Below are 15224 nucleotides of genomic sequence, written 5' to 3'. Positions count from 1 at the left end.
GTACGGGATCATTAACATTTTATTTTAATAGTTCGGACATTTACGCACGCGGCGATACCAAATATGTCTATAAAAAATGTTTTTTACGCTTTTTGGGGGTAAAATAGGAAAAAACGGACGTTTTACTTTTTTATTGGGGGAGGGGATTTTTCACTTTTTTTTTACTTTTACTTTTACATTTTTTTACATTTTTTTTTACACTTGAATAGTCCCCATAGGGGACTATTCATAGCAATACCATGATTGCTAATACTGATCTGTTCTATGTATAGGACATAGAACAGATCAGTATTATCGGTCATCTCCTGCTCTGGTCTGCTCGATCACTGGTCTGCTCGATCTGGTCTGCGAACTGCCGCAGATGCCGGGATCTGTATTGATCCCGGCACCTGAGGGGTTAATGGCGGACACCCGCGAGATCGCGGGCGTCGGCCATTGCCGGCGGGTCCCTGGCTGCGATCAGCAGCCGGGATCAGCCGCGCATGACACGGGCATCGCTCCGATGCCCGTGGTTATGCTTAGGACGTAAATGTACGTCCTGGTGCGTTAAGTACCACCTCACCAGGACGTACATTTACGTCCTGCGCCCTTAAGGGGTTAATCCCGAAGCGCTGGGTGCCTTTGTTTTGAACAACTTACTGTACTTATGTGGGCCATCTGTGTCTGCTGTGGCAGACCAGCATTCAGAGGGTTAGCTGGATTACCTGCCTCTGCTTTAATATTTACTTTGTGTGCATAATGTTAATGACCAAACAATAACTGAAAAAGCTAATACTGTTGGTCCCTACAATTGATAATTATTATGTACATTTATTATGTATATACAGTCTGGTTTATTAGGACTGTGGCTGCATAAGCCTTTTACATCTCACAAAAAGATACATGCTTCTTAAAGGGATATTGTGACTTAATCTTACTTATCCATATCCACCAGATAGCAGATAATTGTGAGATTGCAGGGGTCCAATCTCCGGACTTAAAAGCTGTCCAAAAACTATGTACTAACATTATCACCTGTGACCAACCTAACAAAATTGAGATTGCATTATCATTAACTAGCTTATAGCGCCCTTATCAAACACCTTTTTTACAGTTTCTTGTTAGACCCTTCCATTCTTGTGATTTTTGGGTTTATAGAATGTCTGAAAATTCAGGGAATTAAATGGGCATGAACTTAACTTTAATAATGGGAGTGCATATTAGGTAATTGGTGGGATTATACAGTCACCTGATATTCCCTTTCATTTTTAAAATTCTTTTAATTTAAAGCGGAACTATAAACCCTCATACTGTATCTCGGGAACGGAAAGTGTATCAAGAAACTGTTAAAAGATTCTTGATCAGGACACCCTAAACTATGTAAAACAGACAAAACTTAAACATAAGTTGAAAAAAGGTAAGTAATATAAGGTTTCCTTTTATATGTATCCAAAGTGGACAAGGTAAAGTAAAATAAAATAAGAACATCAAATATTTACTAGGGAAATTTTATGATTTAAAAAAAGTATTAAAGTAGTAACACAATATGGCACTCTTGATCCAGATGGAGGGTGCACGAGTAGGGTCCCAATCCTTACTTAAATACTATAGATGACTCGGCACTCAAAATAATGCTTAAGTGGGATTTATTTCATACACAATCCAAGTAGATAACGTTTCGGTCAAGTATTGACCTTCATCAGATCTGAAGGATATACAATAATATACATCATATAAGTGATATGATAACATAGATAATAAAATTAAAATAAAAAATGAAGCGGACATAACAAATAGATGGAACTGAGAAAAATGTCTAGAATGTATACTAAGGAAAAAACAATGCGTTTAGTACTGTACACATAAAAATTACTAATAATCAAGAAAAATTGGAATCAAATTACATGTGACAGATAACGGTATGTACAAACTGGTACTAATAGTGTGGCAAAAACTTTTTTGCCTAATAATCAAGAAAAATTGGAATCAAATTACATGTGACAGATAACGGTATGTACAAACTGGTACTAATAGTGTGGCAAAAACTTTTTTGCCAATGGGGTCTGATCTAGTAAAAGGACTCATCATGTCATTTGATCAGATATAACGGAAAAAATGGATTATGGATATGCAATGCCATGGTATTGGTGGCATACGGGAATTGTACATCATTATAAGAGAGGGCAAGTTAGATTAAGGTATAAACACAGAAATCATAGGTGACAGTGGAATCTGATATAGGTACCGACGATCAAGCACACAGAGACCCTCAGTGATCTGAGTCAGAGAATCTATAGAATATTAGGGTACATAAGACTATATGCATAATAAGACATGGGCAAAGGAGGCACATAAAGCATAATGGACAAAATCGATGACTAAAACAAAAGAGAGAGAAAAAGAAGCGCAACTGACAATATTTCTGGGCACGTATTAGGAACTAGTGTCAATGTGGGAAACTCACCTGGATTGCTGCGGAGTATAGTGCTGGTTAGTGCGGCTAAAATGCCGTGAATGGAGTCCTGTGTGCGGCGACCGTAGTCGCTGAGGCGTCTGCAAGAGTGGTAGTGCGGCCGGCACATATCAGAGCCGACCGGAAGTCACACCGCGAATGGCGTCCGAGGGACCAGACTAGAAAAGACTGAAAGGAAAGGAATAATAGATATAGAAGGATATGAGGAGAATATGGAGGCAAGGGATTACAGGACATAAGGGAGAAATAGCGAATATAGATCAGGCATGAATTGTAGATTAGGCGAATATAGATTGGGCATGGATCGTGAAACCGGAAGTGGGTGTGGATGCGTTCCACAGTGACAGATGTCAACGTCATGTGGAACGCTAACAAACAAAGGCTGTACGGGACTAAGAGAAAAGAAGAAGTAGAGGTAGTGGGAACTCAAGGAGGCACACATAGAGTGGCATGATGGTAATGAGTGAACCAGTGATGATTAATAGATGGAATATAACCCAGGAATTGGGAACTGAAAGGATAATGTGTATGTATGGGTGTGTGTAGTGGAAAAAGATGGGAATTAATGGATAAGATGTCTATGGAAAATAAGGTATATGATATGGTATATAATAGTGATAGTATGATGAGGATGTGTCTGATAGGAAAATATGCAGTGGGAGATGATGAATAAGGGGTATATATGAATGTGTGATGTTGTATGGAATAAATAGCTTACATTTAGAGTGAAGTGAATCAGAGAAATGATCTGATGCAGAAGAGTAAGCTATGAGAGAGATTATAAAAAGTATAAGGATATAATGATGAAAGACATGATAAAAGGAATAGTAAATAGAACAAAGGAGTGGCAATATATATTTCAGAAAAAGGATACATCCAGTACCAAGGAGATCCATCTCCGCAGCAATTCAAGGGGCCTGTGAAACATAGAAAGAGCACAGCAATAAATCTCCAATTATGTCAGTTGCGTAATCTCATATTCTCTATTGAGGCCATGAGGCTCAAGAGTTTGTAGCGTGTGAATCCAATAGGCCTCACGTCTTTTAGTGTCTTGCGTCGGTCACCCCCTCTCCTTAATCGAGGTACCTGTTCCAGTACCTGAAAACGGAGCTGTGAAATATTGTGATTGGTTTAATGAAAATGATGGGGGATTGGAAGTAGAGAATTTTTTCGACGGATAGTGGACTTGTGCTGAGAGATCCGATCTCTCACATGTTGGGGGGTTTCACCTACATATCCTAGGCCACAAGGGCATTTAATCAAATAAATGACATAAGATGAGTCGCATGTGAAGAAATTCTTGATAGAGTAAACTTTACCAGTGTGTGGATGGTATACTTTGTCTCCCTTTATCACACTGTTACACTGGACACAGTGTAGGCAGGGGAAAGTACCCCATTTGGGGTTGGTCAGTATCTGTTGTATCGTGCGTGTAGAGGAACCAACGTCAGCCCTGACCAAGTGATCCCTGAGATTCTTAGATCTCTTGAAGCAGGGGAGAAATGGTTCGCTGAATTCTCCAACGTCGAAATATGCCTCATGTAGCAAGGGCCAATGTCTTCTGATGGCACTATGGATCTTATATGCAAACGAATGGAACGTATGGACGAAGGGAATTCTATTCTCATTGTTTCTGCGGTTAGGGGGTCTAGAGGGATTACGACATTCTGTGAGAACTTGAGGGGGATAATGTCTCATCCTAAATTTGTCGGACATCTCATCGAGTCTAAGTTTTTGTTGAGTATCATTGGAGACGATACGTTTCACTCTGTTGAATTGTGAGATAGGTAATGACTTGATAGTGGATTTGGGATGAAAACTGGAATAGTGTAGCAATTTGTTTCTATCAGTGGGTTTTCTAAAGAGATCTGTACTGAATGTGCCGTCTTGTTGTATAGTGACTGTTGTGTCCAGAAAGTCGACAGATGTTGTACTGTGATGTATTGTGAATTGTAATTCAGACCAGATACTGTTTAGGAAGTTATGGAAGTCCAGCAAGGAGTCCAATGTGCCGCCTCAGATGCAAAAAATGTCATCGATGTAACGCTTCCAGACAATAGCATGTCTGGTAAAGTTGTTATTGGGATATATGAATCTTTCTTCGAAGTTGGCCATGTATATATTGGCATAGGGGGGGGGGGGGCCACATTGGACCCCATTGCTGTACCTTGAATCTGTAGAAAAAAGGTGTCTTGGAAAAGAAAAAAGTTGTTGTATAATATTAGTTCAAGTAGAGAGTTGCAAAAATCAATACATTGTGGTGATGTGTCTGAGGCTTCTAAGAGTTGTTTAACTGCTAGCATGCCTTTCTCATGTTTGATGGATGTGTATAGACTATTTACGTCGAATGTGACAAGTAGAGTGCCTGGTCTAACTGTTTCCATGTTGTGAATTAATTCCAAGAATGCATTGGTGTCTAAGAGGAAAGAAGTGGTATTGCGGACTAATGGAGTGAGTAGTTTCTCAAGTAAAATGGATAATGGAGACAAGATGGAATCTGTGGAGGCTACAATGGGTCTACCTGGAGGTTTCTGTAGATTTTTGTGAATTTTAGGCAAGGTGTAGATGACTGGTGTCACAGGATTTTGTTTGGACAGGTATTCACTGGTCTTATGGTCTATGACTCCTAATCTGAGGAATGTATGGACCGTATCAGTGATTTTGCGTATGATGGAGGGGCTGGGATCACTGCTAAGTTCCTTATAGACTGTTTGATCTGATAGTTGGTTTTTAATTTCATTTATGTAGTCTTTTGTATCTTGTATAACTATGGCGCCCCCTTTATCAGCAGGTTTGATGGTAATGCTGGTGTCTTGGCGTAACGTTTGGATGGTCTGAAAATCAGATCCACTAAGGTTGTGTGGGAAGTGTAATTGGCCTCTTTCAATGTTGGATCTCAATTTTCTGACTTCTCCCTCAATGAGTTTAATGAATGTTTCAAGAGGGGCGGAACCCCTAGGTGGATTAAACTTGCTAGGAATACGTAGGCCAAGATCTTTTAAATTAATAGGTGCTGGTAACTCAGTAGGGGGAGAAGGGAAAGAATGTGTATCAAAAAAAAGCTTTTAATCTTAGGTTGCGATAAAAACGTTGTAGGTCCAAATCTAATTCGAACAAATCGTATCTATGTGAGGGGCAGAATGATAGTCCTTTCTGAAGGACTGCAATCTGTGTAGGATTGAGATTTTTAGATGAGATGTTTACAACAAGAGGGTTAGAAGGAGGGGTAGGGGAAATCGGGGGCTGTATGGAAGGTAGGGGGGAGGTGGTGGCATGGGTAATGGATGTAGTCCCTATTAGTGATGTGTCGAGCTGGTCACTCATACTGTCCTGAGTCACCAGAGGGGTAACCCCTTGGTGTCTACAACACTGTCCCCCCCTCCTTGTCTTAATGCGTCGAGTCCCTACCTGGGAGCGGGTGGTCACTGGTGGCCTTCTAGAATTGGAGCCAGTCTCTATCCCTCCTCGTCTCTTACGGTGTTTACGTGGGTCATAGTATCGTCCTCGCTGTTGGCTGTACCGGCTACCGTCAGAACTAGAAGATGCAGAGTCTTGTGATGTTGTACGTAAAGGAAAATAGTTGGTCTGAAAGAATGGATCTTGCCATCTGTAGACCCTATTATTCAAATAGTCCTCCGTGTCGCGGAGAAATTTCTCCTGTTTCTTTTTTTCGGATTCCCGTCGATGCGTAGATATAGAAGTATTGACATGTTCTTTGAGGGTGGAGAAGTCCTCTTGGTTAAGGCTGGTAGAGAGTTGTTCCTCAATGCTGGTAATCTTGGTAGTAAGGGCACAAATTTCTTTTTGAAGGAAATCAACAGTTAAAGTAATAAAGTCCATTGAACATTTGTTCAGTATTTTTTCGTAAATGTCACAGTAGTCTTTGTTGTCGCTGAATATAGTTGGTCTAAGGCGTACCCGTAGACCTCGCGGGATTCGTTGTACTTTCAAATATTCAGTAAGAGTAGCGCAATGTAGCTCAAGGTTTGTCAGATGTCTCGATTCCTTGCGATACTATTTTTGCTGTGTCCTCGACACTGCAGCAGAAGATGTTGGAGGCCATCACCTCGGTCGTTGGTGCTGATATAAGGGAAATCATAAAGTAGTAACACAATATGGCACTCTTGATCCAGATGGAGGGTGCACAAGTAGGGTCCCAATCCTTACTTAAATACTATAGATGACTCGGCACTCAAAATAATGCTTAAGTGGGATTTATTTCATACACAATCCAAGTAGATAACGTTTCGGTCAAGTATTGACCTTCATCAGATCTGAAGGATATACAATAATATACATCATATAAGTGATATGATAACAGATAATCAAAATAAAATTTAAATTAAAAATGAAGCGGACATAACAAATAGATGGAACCGAGAAAAATGTCTAGAATGTATACTAAGGAAAAAACAATGCGTTTAGTACTGTACACATACTGTACACATTTTATGTGTACAGTACTAAACGCATTGTTTTTTCCTTAGTATACATTCTAGACATTTTTCTCGGTTCCATCTATTTGTTATGTCCGCTTCATTTTTAATTTTAATTTTATTTTGATTATCTACGTTATCATATCACTTATATGATGTATATTATTGTATATCCTTCAGATCTGATGAAGGTCAATACTTGACCGAAACGTTATCTACTTGGATTGTGTATGAAATAAATCCCACTTAAGCATTATTTTGAGTGCCGAGTCATCTATAGTATTTAAGTAAGGATTGGGACACTACTCGTGCACCCTCCATCTGGATCAAGAGTGCCATATTGTGTTACCACTTTATGATTTCCCTTATATGAGCACCAACGACCGAAGTGATGGCCTCCAACATTTTCTGCTGCAGTGTCGAGGACACAGCAAAAATAGTATCGCAAGGAATCGAGACATCTGACAAACCTTGAGCTACATTGCGCTACTCTTACTGAATATTTGAAAGTACAACGAATCCCGCGAGGTCTACGGGTACGCCTTAGACCAACTATATTCAGCGACAACAAAGACTACTGTGACATTTACGAAAAAATACTGAACAAATCTTCAATGGACATTATTACTTTAACTGTTGATTTCCTTCAAAAAGAAATTTGTGCCCTTACTACCAAGATTACCAGCATTGAGGAACAACTCTCTACCAGCCTTAACCAAGAGGACTTCTCCACCCTCAAAGAACGTGTCAATACTTCTATATCTACGCATGAACGGGAATCCGAAAAAAAGAAACGGGAGAAATTTCCCCGTGACACGGAGGACTATTTGAATAATAGGGTCTACAGATGGCAAGATCCATTCTTTCAGACCAACTATTTTCCTTTACGTACAACATCACAAGACTCTGCATCTTCTAGTTCTGACGGTAGCCGGTACAGCCAACAGCGAGGATGATACTATTACCCACGTAAACACCGTAAGAGACGAGAAGGGATAGAGACTGGCTCCAATTCTAGAAGGCCACCAGTGACCACCCGCTCCCAGGTAGGGACTTGACGCATTAAGACAAGGAGGGGGGGGACAGTGTCGTAGACACCAAGGGGTTACCCCTCTGGTGACTCAGGACAGTATGAGTGACCAGCTCGACACATCACCAATAGGGACTACTGTTACGCCGAGCGCTCCGGGTCCCCGCTCCTCCCCGGAGCGCTCGCTACACTCTCCTCACTGCAGCGCTCCGGTCAGATCCACTGACCCGGGGCGCTGCGATACCGCCTCCAGCCGGGATGCGATTCGCGATGCGGGTAGCGCCCGCTCGCGATGCGCACCCCGGCTCCCGTACCTGACTCACTCTCCGTCGGTCCTGTCCCGGCGCGCGCGGCCCCGCTCCTTAGGGCGCGCGCGCGCCGGGTCTTTGCGATTTAAAGGGCCACTGCGCCGCTGATTGGCGCAGTGGTTCCAATTAGTCTGATCACCTGTGCACTTCCCTATATCACCTCACTTCCCCTGCACTTCCTTGCCGGATCTTGTTGCCATCGTGCCAGTGAAAGCGTTTCCTTGTGTGTTCCTAGCCTGTGTTCCAGACCTCCTGCCGTTGCCCCTGACTACGATCCTTGCTGCCTGCCCCGACCTTCTGCTACGTCCGACCTTGCTTCTGTCTACTCCCTTGTACCGCGCCTATCTTCAGCAGCCAGAGAGGTGAGCCGTTGCTAGTGGATACGACCTGGTCACTACCGCCGCAGCAAGACCATCCCGCTTTGCGGCGGGCTCTGGTGAAAACCAGTAGTGACTTAGAACCGATCCACTAGCACGGTCCACGCCAATCCCTCTCCGGCACAGAGGATCCACTACCTGCCAGCCGGCATCGTGACAGTAGATCCGGCCATGGATCCCGCTGAAGTTCCTCTGCCAGTTGTCGCTGACCTCACCACGGTGGTCGCCCAGCAGTCACAACAGATAGCGCAACAAGGCCAACAGCTGTCTCAACTGACCGTTATGCTACAGCAGTTACTACCACAGCTTCAGCAATCATCTCCTCCGCCAGCTCCTGCACCTCCTCCGCAGCGAGTGGCCGCTTCTGGTCTACGCCTATCCTTGCCGGATAAATTTGATGGGGACTCTAAGTTTTGCCGTGGCTTTCTTTCCCAGTGTTCCCTGCACCTGGAGATGATGTCGGACCAGTTTCCCACTGAAAGGTCTAAGGTGGCTTTCGTAGTCAGCCTTCTGTCTGGAAAAGCCCTGTCTTGGGCCACACCGCTCTGGGACCGCAATGACCCCGTCACTGCCTCTGTACACTCCTTCTTCTCGGAAATCCGAAGTGTCTTTGAGGAACCTGCCCGAGCCTCTTCTGCTGAGACTGCCCTGTTGAACCTGGTCCAGGGTAATTCTTCCGTTGGCGAGTATGCTGTACAATTCCGTACTCTTGCTTCAGAATTATCCTGGAATAATGAGGCCCTCTGCGCGACCTTTAAAAAAGGCCTATCCAGCAACATTAAAGATGTTCTGGCCGCACGAGAAATCCCTGCTAATCTACATGAACTCATTCACCTTGCTACTCGCATTGACATGCGTTTTTCCGAAAGGCGTCAGGAGCTCCGCCAGGATATGGACTCTGTTCGCACGAGGCGTTTCTTCTCCTCGGCTCCTCTCTCCTCTGGTCCCCTGCAATCCGTTCCTGTGCCTCCCGCCGTGGAGGCTATGCAGGTCGACCGGTCTCGCCTGACACCTCAAGAGAGGACACGACGCCGCATGGAGAATCTCTGCCTGTACTGTGCTAGTACCGAACACTTCCTGAGGGATTGTCCTATCCGTCCTCCCCGCCTGGAAAGACGTACGCTGACTCCGCACAAAGGTGAGACAGTCCTTGATGTCTACTCTGCTTCTCCACGTCTTACTGTGCCTGTGCGGATGTCTGCCTCTGCCTTCTCCTTCTCTACTATGGCCTTCTTGGACTCTGGATCTGCAGGAAATTTTATTTTGGCCTCTCTCGTCAACAGGTTCAACATCCCAGTGACCAGTCTCGCCAGACCCCTTTACATCAATTGTGTAAACAATGAAAGATTGGACTGTACCATACGTTTCCGCACGGAGCCCCTTCTAATGTGCATCGGATCTCATCACGAGAGGATTGAACTTTTGGTCCTCCCCAATTGCACTTCTGAAATTCTCCTTGGACTTCCCTGGCTTCAACTTCATTCCCCAACCCTGGATTGGTCCACTGGGGAGATCAAGAGTTGGGGGCCCTCTTGTTCCAAGGACTGTCTAAAACCGGTTCCCAGTAACCCTTGCCGTGACTCTGTGGTTCCTCCAGTAACCGGTCTCCCTAAGGCCTATATGGACTTTGCGGATGTTTTTTGCAAAAAACAAGCGGAGACTCTACCTCCTCACAGGCCTTATGATTGTCCTATCGACCTCCTCCCGGGCACTACTCCACCCCGGGGCAGAATTTATCCTCTGTCCGCCCCAGAGACTCTTGCCATGTCTGAATACGTCCAGGAAAATTTAAAAAAGGGCTTTATCCGTAAATCCTCCTCTCCTGCCGGAGCCGGATTTTTCTTTGTGTCCAAAAAAGATGGCTCCCTACGTCCTTGCATTGACTACCGCGGTCTTAATAAAATCACGGTTAAGAACCGCTACCCCCGACCCCTCATCTCTGAACTCTTTGATCGCCTCCAAGGTGCCCACATCTTTACTAAATTGGACTTAAGAGGTGCTTATAATCTCATCCGCATCAGAGAGGGGGATGAAAGGAAAACGGCATTTAACACCAGAGATGGACACTTTGAGTATCTGGTCATGCCCTTTGGCCTGTGCAACGCCCCTGCCGTCTTCCAAGACTTTGTTAATGAAATTTTTCGTGATCTTTTATACTCCTGTGTTGTTGTATATCTGGACGATATCCTGATTTTTTCTGCCAATCTAGAAGAACACCGCCAGCATGTCCGTATGGTTCTTCAGAGACTTCGTGACAATCAACTCTATGCCAAAATTGAGAAATGTCTGTTTGAATGCCAATCTCTTCCTTTTCTAGGATACTTGGTCTCTGGCCAGGGACTACAAATGGATCCAGACAAACTCTCTGCCGTCTTAGATTGGCCACGCCCCTCCGGACTCCGTGCTATCCAACGCTTTTTGGGGTTCGCCAATTACTACAGGCAATTTATTCCACATTTTTCTACCGTTGTGGCTCCTATCGTGGCTTTAACCAAAAAAAATGCCGATCCCAAGTCTTGGCCTCCTCAAGCGGAAGACGCCTTTAAACGACTCAAGTCTGCCTTTTCTTCGGCTCCCGTGCTCTCCAGACCTGACCCTTCCAAACCCTTCCTATTGGAGGTTGATGCCTCCTCAGTGGGAGCTGGAGCTGTTCTTCTACAAAAAAATTCTTCCGGGCATGCTGTCACTTGTGGTTTTTTTTCTAGGACCTTCTCTCCGGCGGAGAGGAACTACTCCATCGGGGATCGAGAGCTTCTAGCCATCAAATTAGCACTTGAGGAATGGAGGCATCTGCTGGAGGGATCAAGATTTCCAGTTATTATTTACACCGATCACAAGAACCTCTCCTATCTCCAGTCTGCCCAACGGCTGAATCCTCGCCAGGCCCGGTGGTCTCTGTTCTTTGCCCGATTTAATTTTGAAATTCACTTTCGGCCTGCCGATAAGAACATTAGGGCCGATGCTCTCTCTCGTTCCTCGGATGCTTCGGAAGTTGAACTCTCTCCGCAACACATCATTCCTCCTGACTGCCTGATTTCCACTTCTCCAGCCTCCATCAGGCAAACTCCTCCAGGAAAGACCTTTGTTTCTCCACGCCAACGCCTCGGAATCCTCAAATGGGGTCACTCCTCCCATCTCGCAGGTCATGTGGGCATCAAGAAATCTGTGCAACTCATCTCCCGCTTCTATTGGTGGCCGACTCTGGAGACGGATGTTGTGGACTTTGTGCGAGCCTGCACTATCTGTGCCCGGGATAAGACTCCTCGCCAGAAGCCCGCTGGTTTTCTTCATCCCCTGCCTGTCCCCGAACAGCCTTGGTCTCTGATTGGTATGGATTTTATTACTGATTTACCCCCTTCCCGTGGCAACACTGTTATTTGGGTGGTCGTTGATCGATTCTCCAAAATGGCACATTTCATCCCTCTTCCTGGTCTTCCTTCAGCGCCTCAGTTGGCTAAACAATTTTTTGTACACATTTTTCGTCTTCACGGGTTGCCTACGCAGATCGTCTCGGATAGAGGCGTCCAATTCGTGTCTAAATTCTGGAGGGCTCTCTGTAAACAACTCAAGATTAAATTAAATTTTTCTTCTGCATATCATCCCCAATCCAATGGACAAGTAGAAAGAATTAACCAGGTCTTGGGTGATTATTTACGACATTTTGTTTCCTCCCGCCAGGATGACTGGGCAGATCTCCTTCCATGGGCCGAATTCTCGTATAACTTCAGAGTCTCTGAATCTTCCTCCAAATCCCCATTTTTCGTGGTGTACGGCCGTCACCCTCTTCCTCCCCTCCCTACCCCCTTGCCCTCTGGTCTGCCCGCGGTGGATGAAATTTCTCGTGACCTTTCCATCATATGGAGAGAGACCCAAAATTCTCTCTTACAGGCTTCATCACGCATGAAGAAGTTCGCGGATAAGAAAAGAAGAGCTCCTCCCATTTTTTCCCCTGGAGACAAGGTATGGCTCTCCGCTAAATATGTCCGCTTTCGTGTCCCTAGCTACAAGTTGGGACCACGCTATCTTGGTCCTTTCAAAATTTTGTGCCAGATTAATCCTGTCTCTTACAAACTTCTTCTTCCTCCTTCTCTTCGTATTCCTAATGCCTTTCACGTTTCTCTTCTTAAACCACTCATCATCAACCGTTTCTCTCCCAAATCTGTTCCTCCCACTCCTGTTTCCGGCTCCTCGGACATCTTCTCCGTCAAAGAGATTCTGGCATCCAAAAAGGTCAGAGGGAAAACCTTTTTTTTAGTGGATTGGGAGGGTTGTGGTCCAGAAGAGAGATCCTGGGAACCTGAGGACAATATCCTAGACAAAAGTCTGCTCCTCAGGTTCTCAGGCTCTAAGAAGAGGGGGAGACCCAAGGGGGGGGGTACTGTTACGCCGAGCGCTCCGGGTCCCCGCTCCTCCCCGGAGCGCTCGCTACACTCTCCTCACTGCAGCGCTCCGGTCAGATCCACTGACCCGGGGCGCTGCGATACCGCCTCCAGCCGGGATGCGATTCGCGATGCGGGTAGCGCCCGCTCGCGATGCGCACCCCGGCTCCCGTACCTGACTCACTCTCCGTCGGTCCTGTCCCGGCGCGCGCGGCCCCGCTCCTTAGGGCGCGCGCGCTCCGGGTCTTTGCGATTTAAAGGGCCACTGCGCCGCTGATTGGCGCAGTGGTTCCAATTAGTCTGATCACCTGTGCACTTCCCTATATCACCTCACTTCCCCTGCACTTCCTTGCCGGATCTTGTTGCCATCGTGCCAGTGAAAGCGTTTCCTTGTGTGTTCCTAGCCTGTGTTCCAGACCTCCTGCCGTTGCCCCTGACTACGATCCTTGCTGCCTGCCCCGACCTTCTGCTACGTCCGACCTTGCTTCTGTCTACTCCCTTGTACCGCGCCTATCTTCAGCAGCCAGAGAGGTGAGCCGTTGCTAGTGGATACGACCTGGTCACTACCGCCGCAGCAAGACCATCCCGCTTTGCGGCGGGCTCTGGTGAAAACCAGTAGTGACTTAGAACCGATCCACTAGCACGGTCCACGCCAATCCCTCTCCGGCACAGAGGATCCACTACCTGCCAGCCGGCATCGTGACAACTACATCCATTACCCATGCCACCACCTCCCCCCCTACCTTCCATACAGCCCCCGATTTCCCCTACCCCTCCTTCTAACCCTCTTGTTGTAAACATCTCATCTAAAAATCTCAATCCTACACAGATTGCAGTCCTTCAGAAAGGACTATCATTCTGCCCCTCACATAGATACGATTTGTTCGAATTAGATTTGGACCTACAACGTTTTTATTGCAACCTAAGATTAAAAGCTTTTTTTTGATACACATTCTTTCCCTTCTCCCCCTACTGAGTTACCAGCACCTATTAATTTAAAAGATCTTGGCCTACGTATTCCTAGCAAGTTTAATCCACCTAGGGGTTCCGCCCCTCTTGAAACATTCATTAAACTCATTGAGGGAGAAGTCAGAAAATTGAGATCCAACATTGAAAGAGGCCAATTACACTTCCCACACAACCTTAGTGGATCTGATTTTCAGACCATCCAAACGTTACGCCAAGACACCAGCATTACCATCAAACCTGCTGATAAAGGGGGCGCCATAGTTATACAAGATACAAAAGACTACATAAATGAAATTAAAAACCAACTATCAGATCAAACAGTCTATAAGGAACTTAGCAGTGATCCCAGCCCCTCCATCATACGCAAAATCACTGATACGGTCCATACATTCCTCAGATTAGGAGTCATAGACCATAAGACCAGTGAATACCTGTCCAAACAAAATCCTGTGACACCAGTCATCTACACCTTGCCTAAAATTCACAAAAATCTACAGAAACCTCCAGGTAGACCCATTGTAGCCTCCACAGATTCCATCTTGTCTCCATTATCCATTTTACTTGAGAAACTACTCACTCCATTAGTCCGCAATACCACTTCTTTCCTCTTAGAGACCAATGCATTCTTGGAATTAATTCACAACATGGAAATAGTTAGACCAGGCATTCTACTTGTCACATTCGACGTAAATAGTCTATACACATCCATCAAACATGAGAAAGGCATGCTAGCAGTTAAACAACTCTTAGAAGCCTCAGACACATCACCACAATGTATTGATTTTTGCAACTCTCTACTTGAACTAATATTATACAACAACTTTTTTCTTTTCCAAGACACCTTTTTTCTACAGATTCAAGGTACAGCAATGGGGTCCAATGTGGCGCCCCCCCTTACGCCAATATATACATGGCCAACTTCGAAGAAAGATTCATATATCCCAATAACAACTTTACCAGACATGCTATTGTCTGGAAGCGTTACATCAATGAAATTTTTTGCATCTGGGGCGGCACATTGGACTCCTTGCTGGACTTCCATAACTTCCTAAACAGTATCTGGTCTGAATTACAATTCACAATACATCACAGTACAAAATCTGTCGACTTTCTGGACACAACAGTCACTATACAACAAGACTGCACATTCAGTACAGATCTCTTTAGAAAACCCACTGATAGAAACAATTTGCTACACTATTCCAGTTTTCATCCCAAATCCACTATCAAGTCATTACCTATCTCACAATTCAACAGAGTGAAACGTATCGTC

The 15224-nt window shown here is 45.1% G+C and overlaps 1 protein-coding gene across 1 annotated transcript in view; it reads right to left on the bottom strand.

The window, feature by feature from the left end:
- The window catches only part of DMBT1 (deleted in malignant brain tumors 1), a 222876-nt gene that overhangs the window by 139842 nt on the left and 67810 nt on the right, over window positions 1-15224 (bottom strand). The gene's annotated exons all lie outside the window — the stretch shown is intronic.

Source organism: Hyla sarda, chromosome 3 (genome assembly GCF_029499605.1).
Source record: "Hyla sarda isolate aHylSar1 chromosome 3, aHylSar1.hap1, whole genome shotgun sequence".
Classification (NCBI taxonomy): domain Eukaryota; kingdom Metazoa; phylum Chordata; class Amphibia; order Anura; family Hylidae; genus Hyla; species Hyla sarda.
This window is presented reverse-complemented; position numbering and strand designations above follow the sequence as displayed.